Genomic DNA, 14103 nt, shown 5'->3' on the forward strand with positions numbered 1-14103 from the left:
CCTGCCCTTAGTGGATGCTAGGTTCAAGGAACAGGGCTTGTTCCCGGCTGCTGCTTCTTCCACTTGCAATGAAAGCAAAGCTCTCTGGCTCTGAAGGAAAATTAGCTCCCCCGCTTCCCCCACCAGGCACTGCCAGCTGGCCTTTGAACCCTTTGCTGGTATTTCGGGCCCCCAAATTCCCAGCGGGGGCCTGACTTTTGCCCTGGCGCAGCCGGAAGTCCCTAGTTGGGGAAAAGCCTTGATAAACAACTTGGATGTCAGATAGATTCCTGTCTCGGCCGTTGCTTCATTGCCATGAATCACAGAAAAGATGTTGAGGCTTTTGGGGGGAAAAATAATCATGGAAGAGCAACTAAGACAGGGGTCCCCAAACTTGGCCACTTTAAGACTTGCGGACTTCAACTCCCAGCTGGCTGGAGAATTCTGGAAGTTGAAGTCCACAAGTCTTAAAGTGGCCAAGTTTGGAGACCTCTGAACCGAGATGATCAAAAGGTCCGGAGATTAAAACATACGAAGAACTTCTGCAGGTTTGGGGTACGTCCGGTCTAAAGAAAAGAAGAATTGACATGATAGCAATATTCCAGTATTTGAGGGGCTGCCGCAAAGAAGAGGGGGTCAAATTATTCTCCAAAGCACCTGAAGGCCGGAAAAAGAAGCAACAGGTGGAAACTCATCAGGGAGAGAAACAACCTAGAGTTAAAGGAGAAACTTCCGAACAGAGAGGACAGTTAACCGGCGGAACTGCTTGCCACTAGAAATTGTGGCTGCTCCATCACCGGAGGCTTTTAAGAAGAAACTAGACAACCACTTCACAGAAATAGGATAGGTTCTCTTAAAAGCAGAGCCAAAGATCTGAAAATTAGGTAGAAAGTAAGAAATCCAAAGATTTCCTGCTTTCTAGCTCATCTAAATTTCCTGGCACAGCAGAAGAGCTGATGGTCGAGGGGAAAAAAAGGAAAAATAGCAACTTAGCAGGCAAGTTTGCCAGGCAAGGAGTGAATGGGTGGGTCTGGATTAATTGCTTTGGGGGGGGGTGCTCTGTGGGTGACATTTCTCTACGGACCACCAAAATTTTCTCGCGGACCACCAGCGGTCCCCGGCCCACTGGTTGGCGATCCCTGCTGTGTAGCATAAAAATAGATCTAACAGTTAATTTTCCCTTTTCCCCTATGCTGTTAATTTAATGCTGATTCCGTATTTGTTTCCATTTCCATTTATATCCATATTTACAACCTAGCTACTTTTTTCATCTCCTTTTTCCCTTTAAAGTTCCCTTTAAATATTCAAGTCGTCTTTGTCCATTATATTTCTTTTTCTTTAACTTACAAAACTTTAACTTTCATTCCTATAAAGCGTCAAACACTTTCTTCTTTTCCTCGACTCCATGGATTCATACCTTTTGCTCCAGACTTCATTGTACTCTGTCTCACCCTTATCCTTAATTTCTAGAGTTAGTCTGTCCATCTCTGCACAGACTAATATTTTCCTTATTATTTCACTTTCAATAGGGGACCTCCTTCTCTTTCCTATCCTCCCTCCCTCCCTCTTTCTCCTGTCCTTCCTTCCTCCCTCCCTCTCTCCTTATCCTCCCTCCCTCTATCTTTTCCTGTCCTTCCTCCCTCCCTCCCTCTTTCTCCTGTCCTTCCTTCCTCCCTCCCTCCCTCCTTATCCTCCCTCCATCTTTTCCTGTCCTTCCTTCCTTCCTTCCTCCCTCCTTATCCTCCCTCCCTCGTTCTCCTGTCCTTCCTCCCTCCCTCCCTCCCTCCCTATCCTCCTTCCCTCTTTCTATCCTCCCCTTTCTATCATTCCTCCCTCCCTCTCCCTTTTTCCTCTTTTTCCTTTCTTCCTCTCTCTCCTTTTCTCCCTTCTCTGTCTCGCCTTTCTCCTTCCCCTCTTCCTCTTTCTTCTTTCCTCCCTCCCTTTCTTTCACCTCCCTTTTTCCTTCCTTTGTTCCTTGCTTCCTCCCTTCTTTTGATATTTTTCTTTTCTTTCCTACCTTCCACCTTTTTTCCTTCCTCCTTTTCTTCTACCTCCCCCCGTCCTCCCCTTCTTCCACAAAGCACATCCGTACATAACATTTCCCCCTATAGGGCCCTACTTTTGAATTTTAAACACTTGAGTGCAAATGGCTTGCACGTTTTGCAATAACAGGAAGCGGAAAAGCTATCTGAAAGAATCAGAAGTCAATAGCAGACCCAGGGACGGATACAAAGGTCCCGAGACAGCTTCCCTCCAGCACTGAGCAGGTGTTCATGCGACAGGAGGAAACACAGGGAAGTCGCAATTGAATGTGCCAGTCAAGGAGAATAGCTGTAGCTCAGGGTTGAAATGAGTCCTTGAGCTTGCTTGTTTTCTTGCAGACGTTTTATGACCCATCTTGGGAACATCATCAGTGCTAGGAGGGAGAGGTGTTTGCAGAGTCCAGGACAGGAAGAAGAGGAGGATTGTGGGTTCTTTGGTGCTCTCTCACGTTGTTGCGGATTTTTTGGAGACATTACCCAACTAGGGAACATCATCAGTTCTATAGAAGGGAATGGCGTTTGCAGGGAGGAGGAGGAGGAGGAGGAGGAGGAGGAAGACTGTGGGGTCCTTGGTGCTCCCTGAGCTTGATGGTTTTCTTGCAGATGTCTCATGACCCAACGAGGGAACATCATCAGTGCTAGAAGGAAGGGAGGTTATGGGGAGGAGGACGACTGTGGGGTCCTTGGTGGTCTCTGAGCTTGGTTGTTTCCGTGCAGACGTTTCATTACCGAACTAGTTAACAACATCAGTGCTCAAGGGAGTGGAGTTTGGGGGGAGGAGTAGGAGGGCTATGGCAGGGCCATCTTAACAGTATTATGGGTCCTGGGCAAAGCAGTGTACTGGGGCCCCTACGACCACTACTCACAGGAATGAAAATGTAAATGGTCGATAAAACTCAAACAAATATGTAAGAAATATGTTGCTGTATTTATATGATACAAGGTGCATTGAAGACTTAACATACACAGATTAGTATGGGGCCTCTATGCTCGTGGGGCCTATAGGCAAGTGCCCACCAGGCCTATCCCTTAAGACCGCCCTGGATCACAGGGGGTACTTGGTACTTTCTGAGCTTGGTGGCTTCCTTGCAGATGTTTCATGACCCAACTAGGGAACATCATCAGTACTAGAAGGGAGTGGTGCAGGAGGAGGAGGAGGAGGACTGTGGGGTCCTTGGTGCTCTCTGAGCTTGGTGGTTTTCTTGCAATGTTTCATTACTTTACAAGGCGGGGAGGAGGAGGAGGACTGTAAGGTCCTTGGTACTTTCTGAGCTTGGTAGTTTTTTTTCAGGGAGGAGGAGGAGGAGGAGGAGGAAGAGAGAACTGTAGTTGCTCCTGTGAGCTTGGTTGCTTTCATAAGGGCTAGGAGGGAGTAGCATTTGCAGAGTGCAGGACAGGTGGAGGAGGACTTTGGGGTCCTTGGTGGTCTCTGAGCTTAGTGGTTTTTCTCGCAGACGTCTCATGACCCAACTAGGGAACCTCATCAGGGCTACTACCGAAACGGAAAAAAAAAACCTGCTTCCCAGGGCTGGAGAGAGGACGGTTCCCTCCACCCAGCGAAAGCCCAGTCTTGGGGGTGGGTGGGAGGCTGGCGATGAAGGTCAGCTGCCCCCTCAACCCGCCCCCACCCCGCTGCAAATCCCGGTGCAAGGCAACGCCCTCCCCCGCCCCCCCCTTCCCTTTGCAAGCCGCCCGTCCAGTCCGGGGCGCTCGAGGCGGCGCCCCGCCAACTCCCGGCCACGCGCCAGCCTCGCAAACAGTTGCTCTCTTTCCCGCCCTCTCATTGGCTGCGCCTCCCGCCCTTGACCACGCCCCCGCCTGCCCGCCTCGGTCCCTCGGCGCTCGGCCTTTCAAGCCCCCGCCTTTCTCTCTCTCTCTCTCGCCCCCACCCCCGACTCCTTCCCGCGCGGCCAATCAAAGGCCGCGAGGACGCGGGTGGGCGGGGCGGGGCGCCGGCCTCTTTTGTTGCAGCGGCCAATGGGAAGCAAGGGGCGGGGCGGCGCTCTCCCTGCGGAGCCCTCCTGGCCCCCCTCCCCACCGGCTGTCCGGAGTCCCGCGCCAGGCCGGCGGGTGGAGCGGGAGGCTCGGGGGCGGCGGCGGAGACGGTTCTTCTCCCGGCGGGCGAGGCTTATTTTTTTTTCCTCCCCGCCCTCCGCTGCAGCGAGGTGAGTCGAACCTCCGCTTGTCTTCCTCCCTTCCCCACGCGGACCCATAAACGGTGGACTACAAGTCCCATCCCTCCCAGCCGCCCCAGGTTGTTTTTTTTTCTTTTCGGGGGGTGGACAGCGGGGATCGGGACCCCCGGTTTCTCCTTGTTAAAGAACCCAGGTGTCTGTGCGTGTGTGCGAGGCGGGTGTCTCTCTTCCCCTTCCTCCCCTTCTTGGTCCCGGGATCACCGCGTGGTGCGCCGTCCTTTCCCTTCCCCAATACGGTTGGCTTTCCCGCAGGGTCGCCCCGGCCCGGATTGAGGAAGAGGTGTTTTTTGGGGACGGACGGACGGACATGGCCCGGCTCCCAGCTTCGCGCGGCCGCTGCTGCCCCAGCCGTCTGCAAAGCCTCCCGGCGCTCCTTTTGCAACCGGGCGCCCGCGGGCCCTCTCTTAGCCTTTGGGGTTTCTGCCTTGGGGGTGGTGGCGGCGGGGTGATGAGCTGCGTTAATGGAGGGGGCTGGGAAAAAAAACCCTTTTTCCTGCCCTCCCCGCTTGCTGCTCACTTGCAACCTGCAATCGCAGCCTCCCCCAGGCAAAAGGAGGGGAGACCGAGCCTCTCCTCACCCCACAGCTTGGTGCATTGATGCAGCGCGGGGGTGGGGGGGGGGCAGGCTTTGTTGTCGGATTTAAATCCCCCGGGTCGGTCTAGACGCCCCCCTTCCTTGCAGCCCCCTTCTTGCGTTGCAGGGTAACTTATTTGATTTACACATTCAATGTATGCACCGTTGGAACAGTTGGCTGAATACTTGGCAGAATTGGCTATGCATTTGATCGATGGTTTTGGTGTTTTTTTTTTGGCGGCGGGTGGGGGGAAAGCATTGTCAACCCCCCCCCCCAAAAATAACCCTCACCTCCTCCTTTGGCCTTCTTGGCCCCAGGATGAGGTCTTCGCTCCTCCGGTGCCCATGTGAAGCATCGGGCTGTCTTCCGCAGAGCAGGTACTACAGCATCCATCCTCCCCTGCCAGCATGGCCCAGGGCTGCCCAGAGGGATGGGTGTGTGTGTGTTGGGGGGGTGGGGTTAGCTTTAAGGAATACACAACGACTGAAATTTTGATCCAAAGGTAGATGAAACTGGTGGAGCAGTTTATATATAGGACGAGGGAGAAGGTTTTCTGACTTATTTTATTTATGTTCCTGTGTTTGATATGTTGATAAGTAACTCAAAGCGGCAGATTCCTCCCGAACAACAACCCTGTGAAGTGAATTGGGCAGAGAGAGAGAGGGAGGGAGGGAATGAGAGAGAGGGAACAGGGAGCCAGGTGTGATGGGAGAAGCCTCTGCGTTAAGGTTTTGAGTAACGTCGGGATGGATCCAGAATGTGAGAATTATTTGTGGCCCTGGATCACGAGAACCGTTGGAGTCCAGGGCTGGGCTTCTCGACAGTGGTCAAGTAGTGGTCTCTCTGGAGCTTCCAAAAATGCAGACATTTATATTATATATTATATATTATAATATATCAGGTAAAGGTTCCCCTTGTGCTAGTCGTTTCCGACTCTAGGGAGCAATGCTTATCTCCGTTACAAAGCCGAACAACCAGCGGTGCCCGAAGACATTGCCACGGTCATGTGGCCGGCATGATTAAATGCCAAAGGCGCATGGAACGTTGTTCCCTTCCCACCAAAGGGGTCCCTATTTTTCTACTTGCATTTTTAAACGTGCTTTTGAACTGCCAGGTTGGCAGAAGCTGGGACAAGGAGCGGGAGCTCACTCCGTTTCGTGGCACTAGGGATTCGAACCGCCGAACTGCCAACCTTTCCGATTGACAAGCTCAGCGTCTTAGCCACCGAGCTACCGTGTCCCCTATATTATATTATATCATATTGCATTTATATTATATTTATTTTATATTATATTTCATTTCATTTCTTTATTGTATTGCATTTCATTTCATTATTGTATTTCATTTCATTTCATTATTGTATTTCATTTCATTATATTATATCATATTTATATTTATTATATTTTATTTAATTGTATTTCATTTCATTATTTTATTTCAGTTGTATTTTATTTAAATTCATTCTATTTCATTTCATTTATTTTTTATTTATTTTCTATTTTGTTTTATTACAGTATTTCATTATATTATTTCATTTATTTTTATTTTACTTATTTTTATTGTATTGTTCTTTTTTACTTTCTCCCACGTATATGCTGCCCACCTCCCCATCAAGTGACACTGGGCGCCATTTCCCTTACAGCTTGACATCTGGCGATGGGCTGCCCCAACTTGGGGTCTTCAAGAGGGGTCTCCCCATATGAAAGTAGCCAGGTCCCTGAGAGAGCCCTCCAATGGTGGCCACTGCATTATCTTGTGGGGCTGAGTTCCCCGGTTGAATTATCCTTCCTGCTCACGGTCTCTTCCTCTTGAACCTTCTTGATGTTTTTCCCTGCCATTTTATCCAGGCCAGGCCTGATTGGATGGACCTCAAGGATGCCCTTCCTCTCCCACTGTTTCTGACCTAAGCTTCTCCCAACAGCACGAAGCCGAGTCCTCGTCCCGATAAACCCCTTTTATTTGATTTACAATGAATTTCCTCTCCAACAAAGTCCTGGCCAACGGTCTTTCACGATAGTTCTCGGTTACAAACCTTTATTAGGCTTGGAAGAGGGGCCAGGCCGATATCTTTCAGATGCGGCAATACTTGGCAAGCATGCCGGAATGAACCAATTATCTCCGGCAAAGTTCCACTCCCCTTTTACTCCTCTTTTGTTCCCTACGGAGGAGACGACCGTTTGCCGCCCCCCTGTGGCTTTACTCCCAAGTTGGCCCGTGTTCCTGAGCTGTTCTCTTCATCTGGCAGCTCTGTGCATGCGCACACTGGGAACAGGCTCCAGCTGTTCTTCTTCCTCACTTATCTCCGACTCCAAAGGCAGCTGAGAACTGTCAGACGGCCCTGGCCCCACCTCTGCCTCCGACACAGAGCCCTTGTCAGAGCCTTCCCCAGACTCCAGGACTGGCCCATGTTCCTCCCCAACCTCCTCACTGTCTTGAGTCTGCTGCCAGCTCCGCGGGCAGCTGTTGGGCCACGACACCAACCCTTTTCCTAAGCCTGCCCCACGTTTATCCCAGACTTGGAACAGTTCTTCTGCTCTGGAGGACAATTGAGTAGTAGAGACACACCCATTAAGGGATCGTCATAGACAGGGCCTCTGCGGAGATGATTTCGTGGGACCAGTTTTGTGGAACGGAAGACGTTGCCTGGGGAAACGGGTGCCCCCAAATCTTTGAGGGGCCCTTTGCATTTCCCAAAATGACAAGAAAGCTGAAGGGGGCAGTCACACGGGTGTCGTGTAGCCTGCTTCAACACGTAATAAGCAAGGAAGACAGCAGCAGGTGGCATCTACCTATGGGGAAGTTCTGCGTCAGGGTGGAAGAATTTTATTCACTTATAAGCTGATGTCCCTGGAGCTTCTCCTTTGGGACAACCATGACCTGAATGACTGAGAATCTCCATAGACTTTCTTGGTTGTTTTTCCTTGAAGAGGTTTCACTTCTCATCCCAGAAGCTTCTTCAGTTCTGGGTTAAGGTTGAACTGAAGAAGCTTCTGGGATGAGAAGCGAAACATTAAAAAAATAAAAACTCAAGAAGGTCCAGTTGCCTTTTGGAAAAGCACGTTTGGGACACTTAAACAGTCAAAGGGATACAGGAAGTCCTCGACTTACAACAGTTCCATTTAGTGACCGAAGTTCCAATGGCCCGGAAAAAAGGGACTTAAGGGCCTTTGTTTACACTTATGACCATTGCCGCATTCCCGGGGTCACGCGATCAAAATTCAACCAGCCTTGGCAACAAGACTCACATTCACAGTGTCACGGGATCCCCTTTTGCGACTTTCTGACAAGCAGAGTCAGTGGGGAAGCCTGATTCACTTAACAACTGGGTTGCTGACTTAACAATTGCAACGATTCGCTTAAGCAACTGGGGCGGCAAGCCAGGTCGTAAAATGGGACAAAACTCATTGAGCAACCCTCCCACTTCGCTGTTTTCGGAGTGGTTGGGCGTCAGAGGGTGAGCAATAATAATAATATGTTATTTTTTTGGGGGGGGGGTGTCACGCCTAGCGACCGGTCAATCTATCTTTCTGTTGGGGGAATATTAGTGCATTTTCCGGCTGGGGGGCTGGGGAGCGAATTCTTGGAGTGTGGACTCAACGTGCAAGAGGATTCTTTCCATCCCGGCTTAGCCTTTGGCACACCAGCCACCGGTTCCCCTTCGCTGCTGGAGAAGGTCGACGGCAGCCACATTTCCTGGGGGTGGGCGGTTGGGGGTTATGAGTGTTATGACTTGGGGAGTCACCTGTTGTGGGAGTCACCTGGCTGGGAGAGCCTTCGCCGGGGCTTGCTTGCTTGCTTCCTTCTTTCCCTCCCTCCCTTTTCTCTTTCTCCTTCCTTCCTTTCTTCCTCCCTCCTTCTGTCTTTCTGCTTTTGTTTACTTCCGTCCTCCCTTTTCTCCTTTCTTCCTCCCTCCTGTCTTCCTCCTTCCTCCCTTTTCTCTTTCTCCTTCCTTTCTTCCTCCCTCCCTCCTTCTATCTTTCTCCTTCCTTTACTTCCATCCTCCCTTTTCTCCTTTCTTCCTCCCTCCTTCCTCCTCCCTTTTCTCTTTCTCCTTTCTTCCTCCCTCCCTCCTTCTGTCTTTCTCCTTTTTTACTTCCATCCTCCCTTTTCTCTTTATCCTTCCTTCCTCCTGTCTTTCTCCTTCCTTACTTCCGTCCTCCTTTTTCTCCTTTCTTTTCCTCTTCCTCCCTCCCTCCCTCCCTCCCCTCCCTTTTCTCTTTCTTCCTTTCTTCCTCCCTCCCCCCTCCTATCTATCTCCTTCCTTTACTTCCGTCCTCCCTTTTCTCCTTTCTTCCTCCTACTGTCTTCCTCCCTCCCTCCCCTCCCTTTTCTCTTTCTCCTCCTTTTCTTCCTCTCTCTCCTGTCTTTCTCCTTTCCTTCCCTCCCCCTCCCTCCCTTTCTCCTTTCCTTCCCTCCCCTCCCTCCTTCTGTCTTTCTCCTTCCTTTATTTCCTCCCTTTTCTCTTTCTCATTTCTTCCTCCTGTCTTCTTCCTCCCCCCTTTTCTCTTTCTCCTTCCTTTCTTCCTCCCTCTCTCCATTCCTTCCCTCCTTCCTCCCTTCTGTCTTTCTCCTTCCTTTACTTCCTTCCTTCTTCCTTCGTTTCTTTCCTTCCCTCCCTCCCTCCCATTTCTCTGCCCTGCTTAGCTATGCACACAGGGTACTGTCATGTCTCCCCCTCCGCAGCGTGGCTATTATCTGGGAATGGCTGGAAGAGGCGTCTTATTGCAGGAGGAAGAAAGGAGCAGCAGGAGGCCAAATGGAGAGAGAGCATGAAAAACTCCACAGCGCAAGGCCCATTTCCCTCCCCGTGGGCCCATTCCAATCGCCCTGCTCACGTCACCCAAGAAGCCGTCTTGAGTGGAGTGACATTCACTTCTAGCCAGAGGGGAGGAGACCGTAGTCTTCAATGCTGAGCTTTGAGGACACGTTCAAACATTTGGGGCCGTTTACTTCTCTGCATAGAACTCAAACATTTCACGTATATCTTGGGGTAAGTTAAAGCTTCCCCTCGCACACATGTTCTAGTCATTTCTGGCTTTAGGGGCTCTGCTCATCTCCATTACAAAGCCGAAGAACCAGCGGTGCCCGAAGACATCGCCACAGTCATGTGGCTGGCATGATTAAATGCCAAAGGCGCATGGAACGCTGTTCCCTTCCCACCAAAGGGGTCCCTATTTTTCTACTTGCATTTTTTTTACATGCTTTCGAACTGCTAGGTTGACAGATGCTGGGACAAGGAACGGGAGCTCACTCCATTACGCGGCGCTGGGTATTCAAACTGCTGAACTGCCTGATCAACAAGCTCAGCGTCTTAGCCCCTGAGCCACCGTGTCCCTTTATGTCTTGAGCTATTCGCATCAAAAATGGTTTCCGAGAAACTTCAGAGTCGATGGACAGTACTATAAACCTATGGATTATTTTTCCAAACATTCTTTATTTATTGCAAAATCCTCAGCCCTTTGGATGCCCCGTCAAGTTCATTCACCCTATTGTTAATTTTTGTTGAATTGATAGAAACCTAAACGCTGTAAATCTGGTCGCAAAATCCTTTGCAGCTACCGGATCGAAAAAATATATTTTTTGCACATCTTCAGAGATATTTTTGCATTTCTTCAGAGATATACTGTATTTTTGCTTTGTGCACACCTGATAATTCAGGCAAACCCTAAAACCTGGTTTTCCTTTAAGACTTCTTCCGGCGGTGCAGTCAATGTGCAGTCAGTTTAAATTCCTTTTTTTGTGGCTGGATCTCTGTATTAAAAAAACGGCGGTGGCCCTTTAAACCTGTTTTTAGCCCGTTTCTCAGCAGGCAGGATTGGCTTGGAAAGCTTGTAAGCCAGGGGTTGCTGATCGTGGCTTGTGGAAGTGACACTCTCCCGCTGTGGCCGGCAAAACTGAACTCCGGGAGAGCGAGGATTGGGCTGTGCTTGTTTCCTGGGCACGCATTTGGAAAGCCCAGGGGTGCGTAAAAGCCAGGGGATCACACCCCTTCGCTGCCAGGCCTTCCTTTCCCTCGTTCTCATGCCAAGCTTCTCCCCAAACAGGGTGCAATTTGCAAGCATGGCATTCATTTTCACCTCTGGAAACCAGAGATTTAAATTCTGACTTTTTTTTTTCCCCCATCGAGGGAAGGGGGAGGAACTCAACCATCGGGCGATGGGCAGCTGCCAGCTTATCACCCAAAGCAGCTCTTAAGAACCGGGAATGTTAGCCAGGGAAAATATTTTATTTATTTTATAAATGAAAGCAGACTTAACTTTTCTTAAGAGCATGACAATTGGAACAGTTCATCAGTGGAACAGCTTGCCTGCAGAAGTTGTGGATGCTCCAACACTGGAAGTTTTTAAGATGTCGGATAACTATTTGTCTGAAATGGTATAAGGGATCCTGCCTAAGCAGGGGGTTGGACTAGAAGACCTCCAAAGTCCCTTCCAACTCTGCTATTTTATTCTGTTCTTTTCCATTCTATTCTCTCTTCTCTATTACGTTCTGTTCTATCCTATTCTCTTCCCTATTCTCTCTTCTCTTCTATTTTCTATTATATTTTATTCCCTATTCTCTGTTCTGTTCTCTATTCTATTCCATTCTCTTCCCCATTCTCTCTATTCTCTTTCTTTCTATTCTATTTTCTTCTTTCTTCTCTATTTTATTCCATTCTTTTCTCTATATTCTCTTCTCTTCTTTTTTTTTCTCCTCTCTTCTCTATTCTCTTCTGTTCTTTTCTCTCTTTTTCTCTCTCTTCTGTTCTATGTTTCTATTCTATTCTATTCTTTATTCTATTCTGTGCTATTGTACGTATATTGCTGGAGAAAGCTCATTGTGCAAAGCCTCAAGAAGGAAGGCAAGTTTGTGAGCAGAACCCCGAGACCTTCTATATTACATGCTGTTGAATGCAGCACAGGCAGTCCTTGGCTTGCAACCATCTTGTTTAGTGACTGGCCGAAACTACAGCCCTGGAAAAAATGACATGGCCCTTTTCCACACTTACAACTCATATTTATGACGGTGGCGGTATCCTGGGGTTCGCACGATCATCTTTTTCTCCTTTTATATACAGGCAGTCCTCGATTTAGGACTGCAATTAAGCCCCACCTTTCTATCGCTAAGGGAGACCGTTATTCAAGTGAGTTTTATGCCCCATTTTGCGACCTTTCTGGCCAGAGTTATTAAGCGAAGCGTTGCAGTTGTTAAACTAGTCAGACGGTTGTTAATCGATTCTGGCTTCTCCACAGACTTGGCTCGTCAGAAGAAGGTCAGCAAAGGGGATCATGTGACCCCCCGGGACGCTGCAAACCGTCGTAAGTGTGAATCATTGATCAAACATCTGAACGTAAACCATATGCCCACGAGGGGGATGTGAGAATGGTTGTGTTAAAAACAGCGTTAAGTCCTTTTTTTCAGTGTTGTCGTACTTTTGAACCGTCACTGAATGAATTGTGGGTTCACACCTGTACTTTGGTATTAGCCTTTGGTATTTTTTCTTTATCTGTATTTTATCTGTTGCGTTCATTTTTTTTTTCTTTTTAATGTTACGTATGACTCAGTGGCTAAGACGCTGAGCTTGTCGATCAGAAAGGTTGGCGGTTCGAATCCCTAGCACTGCGTAACGGAGTGAGCTCCCGTTACTTGTCCCAGCTTCTACCAACCTAGCAGTTCAAAAGCACGTAAAAAATGCAAGTAGAAAAATAGGGACCCCTTTGGTGGGAAGGTAACAGAGTTCTGTGTGCCTTTGGCTTTTAGTCATGTCGGCCAGGTGACCATGGAGACGTCTTCAGACAGCGCTGGCTCTTCTTCGGCTTTGTAACGGAGATAAGCACCGTCCCCTAGAGCCGGGAACGATCGGCACGTAGGTGCGAGGGGAACCTTTATTTTTTATCCTCTGCAAATTAAATTATCAGAAAAGAATACCCGATAACATACAACGAGGCATTGCAGATTAGATGAAATGTTTTACCCTGCGTTGTCCAAATTCTCCCTTTCATCTTCCTGCGCCCAAAAAAGGACACGGAGTTGTTTGGCTGATGGGTTGGAGAGGGGGGTGAGATGAGGACAAGGGAGTGCATGATGGGTGTGTTGGGGAGGGGGGCCGCAGGGGGCCGGATCACGCAGAATCAGCAGCTGCAATGCTTGCCAGATCCTCCAAACGGGGAACGAGAGAAACTCGCTGGCTGGTTCCTAAGATCCTTTCTCCTCTCCCCATTTTTTGGGGGTGGTGGTGTGACTGGCGGGTTTCCAGGCGCGCCTGTTGCTTTGATGGTTGTGTTTTTAATGGCTGAGGTGATTTATTTGGGATGGGATGGAAACAAGGGGTTGGGGTGTTTATTTTTATACCTGAAAAATTGCTCGCTTGCTTGACACGTGCTGGGTACCACCCGTGCTGGGAGGGAATGATGCCCAGGGAGTGATGGCACAAAAGATAATGAGGTTCTTTTTATGGGGACTTGGAGCAGCGCCAAAGCCTCTTGGCAGCATCTGAGCATGTCTAAAGTGCCTCGGGGGTCAGGGGTGGCTTCGTGGGATGGAAGATATTCAAAGTAATTGCTGCCTCGTTTGTGGAAAAGGTCACATTTTTCTAATCATCGCAAGCCGATCCGAGCTTACGGGTAGCCCTCGACATAACGGCCACAAGGGAGGCCGACATCTCTGTTGCTAAGTGAGGCCGTTGTTAAGTGAGTTTTGCTCGATTTTGCCCCGTGGACTGGGCTTGTCAGAAAGTCTCCAAAGGGGATTCACGGGGACCCCAGGACACTGCGACCGTCATAAATACGAGTCAGTGGCCGAGCATCTTTCATTTCGATCACACGACCGTGGGGATGATGCCTTGGTCGTAAGTGTGAAAAACAATCATAGTTTATTTTCTCTGGCTTGGCTTCAAGTTAGCCTGAGCCACGATTGTTACCCATTTGAAATAACCACAACAACAATAATAATAATTCAGAATCCAGGCAGACAGGCACCTGCCACATAACACCCCAGACTTACCGTATTTCCCCATGTATAAGCACCCCCTTTGTATAAGCCACCCCCCCAATTTTTGGACTGTGAAGTTTTGAAAAAAATATTTTATTAGAGAAACAAGTTATGAAGAAAGAAAATTTACAAAGAAACAAAATTCGACGTCTAGATCTACAACTTCGGTCATGGCGCAAAGCGGTGCGGGCGGCGCTAGCAATCTCTGCGCATCGAACGAGAGTAGGAGCGAAGCATTCAGGCGATGCCTAGCGTATGCATTTCTATCGCGTACTCGCACTCGTAATCGTATCATCACGTACAATTTTTACAAAAAAGTATAGCATACTGCTGGAAAACCAG

General features: G+C 49.1%; 1 protein-coding gene across 2 annotated transcripts in view; it reads left to right on the forward strand.

The window, feature by feature from the left end:
- Positions 1–4049: 4049 nt before the first annotated feature.
- The window catches only part of ADISSP (adipose secreted signaling protein), a 33425-nt gene continuing 23371 nt past the window's right edge, over positions 4050–14103 (forward strand). The window contains exon 1 of one of the 2 annotated variants that reach the window (XM_026722650.2): positions 4050–4186. The gene's annotated coding sequence lies outside the window, so the exon portion shown is untranslated. The remainder of the gene's footprint in view (positions 4187–14103) is intronic. The other variant, XM_087935712.1, reaches the window with a different exon arrangement.

This window comes from Pseudonaja textilis, chromosome 6 (genome assembly GCF_049901715.1).
Source record: "Pseudonaja textilis isolate UNSWEBS1 chromosome 6, rPseTex1.2, whole genome shotgun sequence".
In the NCBI taxonomy this organism is placed as follows: domain Eukaryota; kingdom Metazoa; phylum Chordata; class Lepidosauria; order Squamata; family Elapidae; genus Pseudonaja; species Pseudonaja textilis.